The 10,208-nt window shown below is 43.7% G+C and overlaps 1 protein-coding gene across 1 annotated transcript in view; it reads right to left on the bottom strand.

The window, feature by feature from the left end:
• OXCT1 (3-oxoacid CoA-transferase 1) overlaps window positions 1-10,208 on the bottom strand; it is a 106,223-nt gene that overhangs the window by 23,839 nt on the left and 72,176 nt on the right. The window lies entirely within an intron of this gene.

Raw genomic sequence — 10,208 nt, forward strand, 5'->3', positions numbered from 1 at the left:
CATATGTGCATTGCTTACAGCTCCCTCAGGTGTCCTGTAGAGGTGCCTGGACCCGAGTGATGTAACATTCTGGTTCCCGTCACCTTTACAGGGTGGTCAAGGAAGCTGTACAAGCAATGCACATATGGATGGAGCTCCATAACAGCACAGCAGCCCCCACTGGACCCCAGGCTGAGGATCCACTCCAGTTCTTCGATAGGGAGACTGGGTGGATTTAAAAATTGGAGTGCATGTGTGTGTGAGAAGGTCTGAGTACGTGACATTGTGTCTGCGTTTTTGTGTGCATCTGCGTTTTTGAGAGCCCATTCACACTAGTACAGTGCGTTAATTGCACAGTTCCGTGCGATTAACGCACTGTACCACACAAAACACACCTACCGTTCTGTTGAGGTGCATTGCCATTTATTTGTATGGCACCCCAAAATGCATCTCCCACCCACAGTTCTATTGCCCGCATCGCAACATGCAGTACCACAATGCCATGTGTTCCATTGCAACTTGGGGGGGTCACAACTTAAAGGGGTTCTAAAGCCTCCAGTTGTTGCCTAGATCTACTGTTAGCAAGCAGTAGATATAGGCAAAACTGTTTTTGTTTTTTTTAAACGCTTTAACAGCGGTTTAAACTTACCTAGTTATCGCTGCACGCTCCTGCGCCGAGAATCAGGAACTGTGCGTGCAGCCGCAAAGGATCTTGGGGCGGGTGCATGCGCAGTTCGGATTCTCGACCAGGAGACGAGCCGAGACGCAAGGTAAGTCTATGGGCGCGTGCACCCGCATGCAGACACCGCTGGATCGAAAGTGCCTACAAGCAGAGAGGAGTCAGCGCTGGATCGGAGAGCCAGTCAGAAGATGATCGGATTAAGAGACATCATTTAAGGTAAGTGATAACATTAACATGGGTGGGGGAGGGAAACATTTTTTTTACTTTAATGTCACTTTAATGACCAAGGACAAATGTGGGTCCTGAGGTTACAGGTTGAGAACCACTGCTTTAATGTAAACCCATAGACCATTTTAAAATGTGCAGGAAATGGCCTAACAGCGGCCTCTGCACTGGTCTGGTATTTTTCTGGCTAACTAAGGTAATGGGCATGCACATGCAGAACTGGCTTCATTTCATTACTGTGGCCCTGCTTCCTGGCTGCCCTCCACCAATTTGCCATTCCACTATCCAATGAGACTTAGTGGCCAGGAAGGGCCTACTCATTACGCAGTGGAAAAGACAAGTCAGGACCCAGAAACCAAGTGAAGCTAAATTAAAGAGGGACACTAAAAGGCAAAATACTTTTCTGGCTTATAACCATAATATACATATCTGCTCATGGTCAGGACATACTTTTAAAACAGAGTACAAGTTCACTTTGGGTAAAACCTTTCCTTCATACAGCTTAGGAGGTGGATATTCGCAGGCCAGAAGGAGGTCGAATAGATGAAGTCAGAGGCATTTTTAACTAATATCAAATGCAAACTGAATGCACCCGAAGGGCTGTACTTGCCAATCAACGCAAACTCAAAAGGGGGTCCACTTACTAACATGTTGCAGGCTGTTCAACCTGGAAATATCTGAACGCAAGCCCTCTGTGAACAGAGTGAACGTTTTCCATTTTTTTTTTCTTTATGAGGGAATACATTTTCAAATATTTTTTTTCTTCATGGAATGGCACATTAAGGCCACTAGATATAGCTAAAGGACCATAGGAAATAAGTATTTTCTATGATCCTCAGCAACATCTAGTGGCCATAATGCAATAGTACAAAAACAAAACAATTCACTACTACAACTGCTTGTTTTGGCATATATCTCATCTTCCAATTGATCCCTGAACACCTCCTCAGATGAAAAGGCTGTACATGGGCTCTTCAACCAAACTGTAAGCCTAGTCTCCATTGGGATGACACCCTGCCTCATAAATTTCAACTGTCAAATGCAAGAGTCTCTACTGCCCACTAAAGATCTTGCATCTGAATGACAAGGGTGAGTCTTAGCTCCAGGAGATGGTGGGTCTTAATCTAAGGCTTTTCCGGTGTGGAAGGGTTCAGCAATACATCTAATCTCCTCATACAATCAGAGGATAAATGCAAGACCTGAAATGTGATCGTTTTAACAAATTAATCCAAAACATAACTGATTGAATATAATTAAATTCATCCACAGGGTTCCTGGGATAAACACTGTTGCAGATATTGTTGCCACTCTTTGCATCTCCTCATTCTCTTCATCACAGCTGGGCAGACCACAGATAAAAGCACAAAAAATGGGGACAGAAGCGCTACTACCATATGGTGGCTAATTATAACAACAATGAAAACTTACCAAGGAGTGAATGCTGATGCGATATCATTGATGAGGGGTGGATGGGAAACCTCTAATGGTGGGGATAATGAGCAATTAGTTCTGTGGGTGGACCTTTGTGGGGGAAGTTTGGGTTTGTCACTGCAGTGGGGCTGTGGGGGGCTTGATGGCAAGTACTGAATAAGAGGGGAATGCTGATATTCGCAGGCACGGATGGAAATGGGCTGGTGGATGCTGTCAGGACTGAGAGGGGTGTGATCCGGATGGTGTGCAGTGTATGGCTGCTTGTGGATGCTGGGGATGTGTTCGATCAGTGTGGACACAGGCGCCGAATAGATCGGGTGTGAGTGGGAATCTGGGATGAGGCCCGAGGTGTCCGGCAGTGATTCACAGGTGAGTGGTCTGACTGCAACGCTCGAGGGCACGAGTGGTAAGCTCGAGACAACGAGCGGTGTGTCAGGGGGAGAGAGCGGGTGGAGGTGGGCGGGCACAAAGAGGAGAAAATTGTTGTAGGCAGTTGCCAGGAGATGGACACTGCGGGCAAGAGAGACAGGAGGGCCGGTGGGAGTGGTGTAGCTCCAGCGCTCGAGGGCGCGAGCAGGACGCCCGAGGCCACAAGGCCATATTACCCAGTGCCCGCACCCCCCGAAACTCTGCACTGGACGCTGATACCCTGGCGATCTTGGAAGAGTTAGCCGATACTGGATACCCAGCTGAGTTCCTTCGAGAAAACCTATCCAGCCCAACATTCAGACACACCTCCCTCCACCCCGCTTCCAAATTCTATGCACTGAAATCCAAAGCGTCCATTGAAACGTTTTACCAAGTCACATACACAGACTTCGTTAAATTGTGTGACCCTCCACAAAAAAACACCACTTCAAAAGCAAACAGCCAGACCAAACGATGTAACAAAACCAATCTATCCCATCATGAATGAAAAGCTCTTAAAGAAGACCTGACCAATAACAAACTCATCTCCATCCGACAAGCAGACAAAGGCGGGTGTATTGTTATCCAAAAGACGACTACACAAAAGAGGCCCATAGACTTACCAGAAATTAAAAACCGACCCACTACCCCAATTTTTGAACGCCTTAAAACCTGATTGAACTAGCGTACGATGAAAAGATCACCAAAAAAGAGAAAGCAGTTCTATGCCCCCCACAACCCAAAAAAAAAAAAAAAAAAAAAAAAAAAACTTACCACCTACCCAAGATTCATAAAAATAGCACCACACCCCCGGGCGCACCATCATCTCAAGCATTGAGAGTCTCACTAGTGGCCTCTCCTGATATGTGGACCACTTCTTACAGCCCATTGTCACTACCCTCCCTTCCTATCTGAGAGACTCTGGACACCTCATCGAAACACTACACCACTACGCTTGGGAGCCCACATACCACTGGGTATCTCTTGACGTCTGCACACTGTACACTTCCATTCCCCACGAAGTAGGCCTTCAGGCCTTACAATATTACTTGTCCCATGAACCAGAGCTTCATCACAAGCAAACCCAATTCATTCTTAACTCCACTAAGTTCACCCTTGAACAATTATTTCACCCTTGAAAAATTATTTCACTTTACTAGAGGAATTTTACCTCCAAATTCAAGGCACAGCTATGGGGACTAATTATGCCCCCAGTTATGCCAACCTAACCATGGGCTTCTGGGAGGAATTTCACATCTGGCACAATAATCCCTTCGCCCGACAACTGATTTTTTTATGGACGTTATATTGATGATATCATCATCATCATTTGGGACTGTCCTCCTGATACCATAAATGACTTTGTTAAGCACTGCAACGCCAACCCCTCAGGACTCAGTTGCACACACGTCACGGACAAATCTCAATTGGTCTTTTTAGACCTCGAACTCACTCACTCCAACACCAAGATAATCACGAAAACACACTTCAAACCCACCGCTGGAAATTCCTATCTCCACTACAAAAGTTGCCATCACCCCCTCTGGAAGCTTCATGTCCCGAAAAGGCAATTCTGGAGGATTGACAAAAATTGCAAGAATAAAAAAAAACTACATTTTACAAAGCCACGTACTGAAAGACAAGTTTGTGGAAAAGGGTTACCCCAAGGAACTCATCAATAAGGCCCGTGATCACTTCATCACTAACACCAACACTAAGACAAAAAAACAAGCGCCAATCTACCAACCCGGTACGATTCATCACCCCATTCAACAGTAGGTACAAGGCCATTGAAGCCATCCTCAAGAAAAACTGGCATTACTCTGACCCCAGCCTGGGCCCGCTATTACCACCTAAACCCTCCGTAATCTTCAAAAAAAGCCCGGAGCATCAAAAACATAGTGGCCCCCAGTAAACTGTCCGTTCATAAACCCGAACGAAACACAGAGGTTCACATTTAACAATAGAATTGGGGTCCATAAATGCAAAAAACGACAATGTCTCACCTGTCAGTTCATCTCCCATGGCCAGTCCTTCCTAGATAGCTCTGGTACCAAATATCCCATTACACAATTCATCACGTGTGTCCACGATCACGTAATTTACGGCCTGCAATGTTCTTGCAACCTCCTTTACCTAGGCCGCACCATCCGACCCCTCCACAAACGCATAGGGGAGCACAGGAGGTTCATCGAAAAGGGGTGCACTGAGCATAGCATCCCACGCCACTTCCTCCTGAAACACCACAAAAATACAGAGCACCTAAAAGTTTTTGCCATTGAGCAGATCCCCGCCATCCTGTTGTCTGATGTACAGAATAAAAGCAACCCCATTTTTTGTTCCTTTTGGCAAACGCCGGACACCCCGGTCAGCATTCCAAGAAGCTGCACACCTAGCATCAAAATCCACACCCACATACCCTTACCCTCGTGCTAGCGCTGCATCAGGGAAAAAAAAATCTTAATTTTTCACAGACAAAAAAGGCACACGGCTCCATGTCTGCAAAATTGCCATCGATGCAGATTTTAACCAAATAAGATAAAAGTTTTTTTAGAAATGAAAAACAAAAAAAAACAAACACATACTTGCAAAACAAGTGTGCCCTAAAAACAGTATATGGTTCTGCTACTAACATTCCAATTTGGAAAAAGTACTGCAAAACTGCGCTATTTCCAAAAACAATTCAAGATCAACAGCACCAGCAACACAGTAATCGCAGTCAGCAGTGATCCATCCAATACGACCTTGTTGACCACAATTCTCTGCAAGATCACCCTAGGATATGTAACCTGGGTTAAGCTGGCTATACACCTTACAATTATCTGCAGATTTTCTGTGGTCAGATGGAAAAAGGTGCAACAAATTCCTCCATCTACACTTAACTGTGTGGATGGAGTAATCTCCACCTGGGCCAATCTGTTGCACTTTTTCCATCTGACCACAGAAAATCTGCAGATAATTGTAAGGTGTATAGGCACCTTTACACAAAAGTTCTTCTGAATACAATGCCTTTCAAAATAAAAAGGTGTGCCGCCCCAATAGGGGAATAGAATGTTATTACATTGTTAGATAAGAATTTATATAGTGTTTTCCCTATCCATTCTTTCTATGGCTATTCTATATTTAGTTCCTATGCTGCTATCTAGTGGCCTTTCGTGATAATGCACCTGTTTTTCCTGTATTTCTTTCCTGATCTAGGACACATTTTCCTTTGTATGTAATGCCCCACTCTTCTTCCTGAGTTCAGTACTTCTTTGTGTCATGGCCACAGCTAACAGGCCACATGTAACAGGGACACGTGTATTCTGCACAGTACGCTAGGAAAAGCATCATCTTTGGACCACATAATACTGAAAACCATCCATCTGCTGTATCCTGTTGTCTGATGTACAGAATAAAGCAACCTTTTTGGATGAACACGGTATTTGTGAGTTCAGCTATCTGATTAGGATTGTCCTCCGTGATTGAATCTGCTTATACAGGCCAGGCATAGAGGTCTCAGCAAGGGATAAGTCACCAGCACAACAATCGGAGTCAGAATAAAAAGGTCTCTATAGCAGTGCTTCTTCTTTAGGTCAATTGGTCAAAATGTAAGAGAAAAACTTGCTATCCACTAAAATAAAAAAATAAACCCTTTAATCATAGGAGGGTCAATGTGAATGCAGCAATTCCATTCACAATTATAGCTGGTGGCATCAGTGGAAAATCTATAGAGAGCTTGCTGGCTGAAAAGAGCTAATCAGAAATGCAGCCTGAGACAGCGAACAAAAGCAGAGTCATGACTGCAGAGATAATGCACTGCAATATGCCGGTCAGACAATTCCCTCGGTCACAGGTTCATTTCTCTAACTGTAGGGCAAGACGAGATACTGTGGTCACAGAAGAAGCAAGAGACAATTGTTCTGGCTGAAACAAAGACGTTCAAGTTTTTAAAAGGAACATGTAATAGGGAACCATAATGCAGACAGAGAATTTATAGCCCAATTCCTTTTCATGTAAGTGGAACTAGTTTCAATGTAAAAGTACATGTGTACAAACAAGTGGGGAAAAAAAAGTAATAATACTGCCTGGAATGATACAGCATAGATGTATTTGCTTGTCAGAGGTACACAATATGCTACACAGTGCTTTTATTTTACTGTTCCTTTTATGTTAATGCAAGTCATATTTAGCTAGAACCCACAGAATGCAACAATCTAAAAACATTGGCTGTACTTTATTGTCCTGCAATAGATTAAACAACCTTCCCCAGCTTTTGTCCTGCAATAGATTAAAACAACCTTCCCCAGCTTTGTCCATCTGCTTCTGCCTCTGGTACCCGATAGTAAAAAGTAGAGCAGCAGTGTTTTCTCTTTTCCCTCCCCACTGTGAACCTTTGAATTTTCTTAAATGGCATTGCAGCAGGCATACTTTGTCTGCATTTGCCCAGTCCCCACAAAACCCGCCGTCTTGGACAGGCCCCCTTTGCTTTCAGGGGTATCAATTACTGTTGCTGTGTCTTTGAGGTGCACATAACTTCGACCAAGTCAGTTTTATCTGGATAAGTTACTGCAGAGCTGACCCCCTCTTCACACAGAATTCCAAGAACAGCAGCCAACAGTGTAAAGAACTGGACTTGCTAGCTTGCTTCTTGTATTTGGATAGACCAAATACATGGGAGAACAAATCATTATGGAATTCAGGAGCCAGTCTGTCCAGTCCGGCAGGCCATTTTCTTTTTAAAGGCGCCAGCTTCAGTAACAACAACTAGAGAAAACCTCAAAGTTAGATGCCAGCTGAATATTTTAAAAGAGTATTGGCTACCAGTCTCTTGGGATTTGTCCAGCCCTCTATTAGGTGATACAATTAAAACAGGAGCAGTTAGGTGTATTGAAAGGAATATATCAAACTGCAGTCTAGATAACATCGCACAGCAAAAGAAAGTCAGGAAATCACCAGCACTCAGTAGTAAAAGATAAATATGTCCCTTTTATTGGACAGAAAGCGTCACAGACATCCAAATAAACCGACGTTTCGGGGCCGCACAGGGTCCCTTCCTCAAAGCAGAAAGATGTGACCAAGATCGCACAGCAAAAGACATTAAAACACATGTCATGTACCATACAGGATCTTGCTTTGCAGTCCTCTACTGTTCCCAGTAAAGCTGGCCATACACTAGTACGAACAGTATACATGTGTAAAGATGGGCATAGAAGCAGGAGGATTAAGGAGATTTCTCCACCCACACTAAACAGTATGGATTGAGGGATAGGTTGTATTCTGACAGCTATGCATCTGCTGCTGTCTTTATACCCAAAGAGTTTGGTAGGATGCACTCACTGTTTGGCTGATAATTTTCTACTCTACTCCGCTACTTTTTACATCCACTTTTTTTGTTGTTGTTACTGCAGCCTACAGTTCAGCTTTGGTTGAAAACAACCATTTGCTAGCATTCACATTCTGCAGATTTTACAGAAAACAATGAACCATCAAACTTCACCTCTCATGGCTCTTAGTCTCCCTCAAAGTTTATGTGGAAGGTGATGGCCCTACCAACATGAAAAAACTTGAGTAGCACTTTATAAACCACATGCAGATAGGGTCCTGGTGGGAATAACATCCAGATTTCCAAGTGCTTTTGTACTGAAGTATGGTGTTTTTTTTTTTTTTGTTTTTTTTTTTAATAGTAAAAGATAAATATGTCCCTTTTATTGGACAGAAAGCGTCACAGACATCCAAATAAACCGACGTTTCGGGGCCGCACAGGGTCCCTTCCTCAAAGCAGAAAGATGTGACCAAGATCGCACAGCAAAAGACATTAAAACACATGTCATGTACCATACAGGATCTTGCTTTGCAGTCCTCTACTGTTCCCAGTAAAGCTGGCCATACACTAGTACGAACAGTATACATGTGTAAAGATGGGCATAGAAGCAGGAGGATTAAGGAGATTTCTCCACCCACACTAAACAGTATGGATTGAGGGATAGGTTGTATTCTGACAGCTATGCATCTGCTGCTGTCTTTATACCCAAAGAGTTTGGTAGGATGCACTCACTGTTTGGCTGATAATTTTCTACTCTACTCCGCTACTTTTTACATCCACTTTTTTTGTTGTTGTTACTGCAGCCTACAGTTCAGCTTTGGTTGAAAACAACCATTTGCTAGCATTCACATTCTGCAGATTTTACAGAAAACAATGAACCATCAAACTTCACCTCTCATGGCTCTTAGTCTCCCTCAAAGTTTATGTGGAAGGTGATGGCCCTACCAACATGAAAAAACTTGAGTAGCACTTTATAAACCACATGCAGATAGGGTCCTGGTGGGAATAACATCCAGATTTCCAAGTGCTTTTGTACTGAAGTATGGTGTTTTTTTTTTTTTTGTTTTTTTTTTTAATTGGGCTGCTAGGATAAAAGACACTAGCTAAACTGGCTTCCCTCATTTACTACAAGCTCAATCTTTAGCCATGACTCACTGGAGCAGTCCAGTACACGTGTTGAGCAAGCAGTAGAGCCCAGTGACCTATGAACTTGAAATCTTGCTCGATCACTGAATGCCAGAGGACACAGACTGAGCGTCAGCCCTGGCTCTCCAAACCACTTATTGTGGCATCCAATAGATGCCCTAACAGCGCCAAGGGGTGCATGCATAGAAAGAAGAACACAAAAAAACTTGAACGGCAGTTTTTACCACTACAAAAACATTACCACTGCAGATGCTGTGATCACCCTGAGAATATAGACCGCATTCACAAAGGGGACTGGAGTTCCACTGAAAGCATAACTCCACGAACAATCATTTCTAAGTAGAAGTAGGAGCATGATTTTTTTTCGTATATGTTTAATTAGCTTAGTAGAAGTAGGAGCATGTTTTTTTTTTCTTATATGTTTAAATTGCAATTTTGCTTTTAATGGATAGCACAGCTACTGCTGTAATTTTGGCTTGTTGATAGGAGTACTGCACATCTGTTGTAAATGGTTGAGTCTCCAGCCTCCCTTCCACTCAGCTATAATACATGGCTCCAAACCCACCATGAGGGAATCTAGTTGCCTGGCGGTTATGATACATTGGCTTCAATGCTTTCCGAATTACTGATCTGGAATAAATAAGAGACCTGAAAATGTTGGCACTTTTCTGCCACTCATTTACAGCATGCATGTCCCAGGTGTGACAAGTGTATTTGCACTTTTGCAGTCGTATTCTCTCTCGCTCTATCTTTGTTATGTGTATCTATTCACACAGCTTAAAAAGGAAACATTTTAAAATTTAAAAAAATAGCAGAATGCGGAATCCAGGTGAATGCGGAAGTGATGTAATACACATCACTTCTGCAATCACAGCACGGAGGGAGATAAGCAAGGAGGAGGATGCTGATCTCCCTCCCATCTTACCTCCCGATGCCCTCCCGAGCTGGTCCCGGGCCGCAGATGGGCTAGCGGATCCTGGGATTGACGGTGAGGGTCGGGGGGGGGGGGGGGCGGCACTCGAAAAAAAATAA

Source organism: Nanorana parkeri, unplaced genomic scaffold, assembly GCF_000935625.1.
Source record: "Nanorana parkeri isolate BGI_ZX_2015 unplaced genomic scaffold, ASM93562v1 scaffold1191, whole genome shotgun sequence".
In the NCBI taxonomy this organism is placed as follows: domain Eukaryota; kingdom Metazoa; phylum Chordata; class Amphibia; order Anura; family Dicroglossidae; genus Nanorana; species Nanorana parkeri.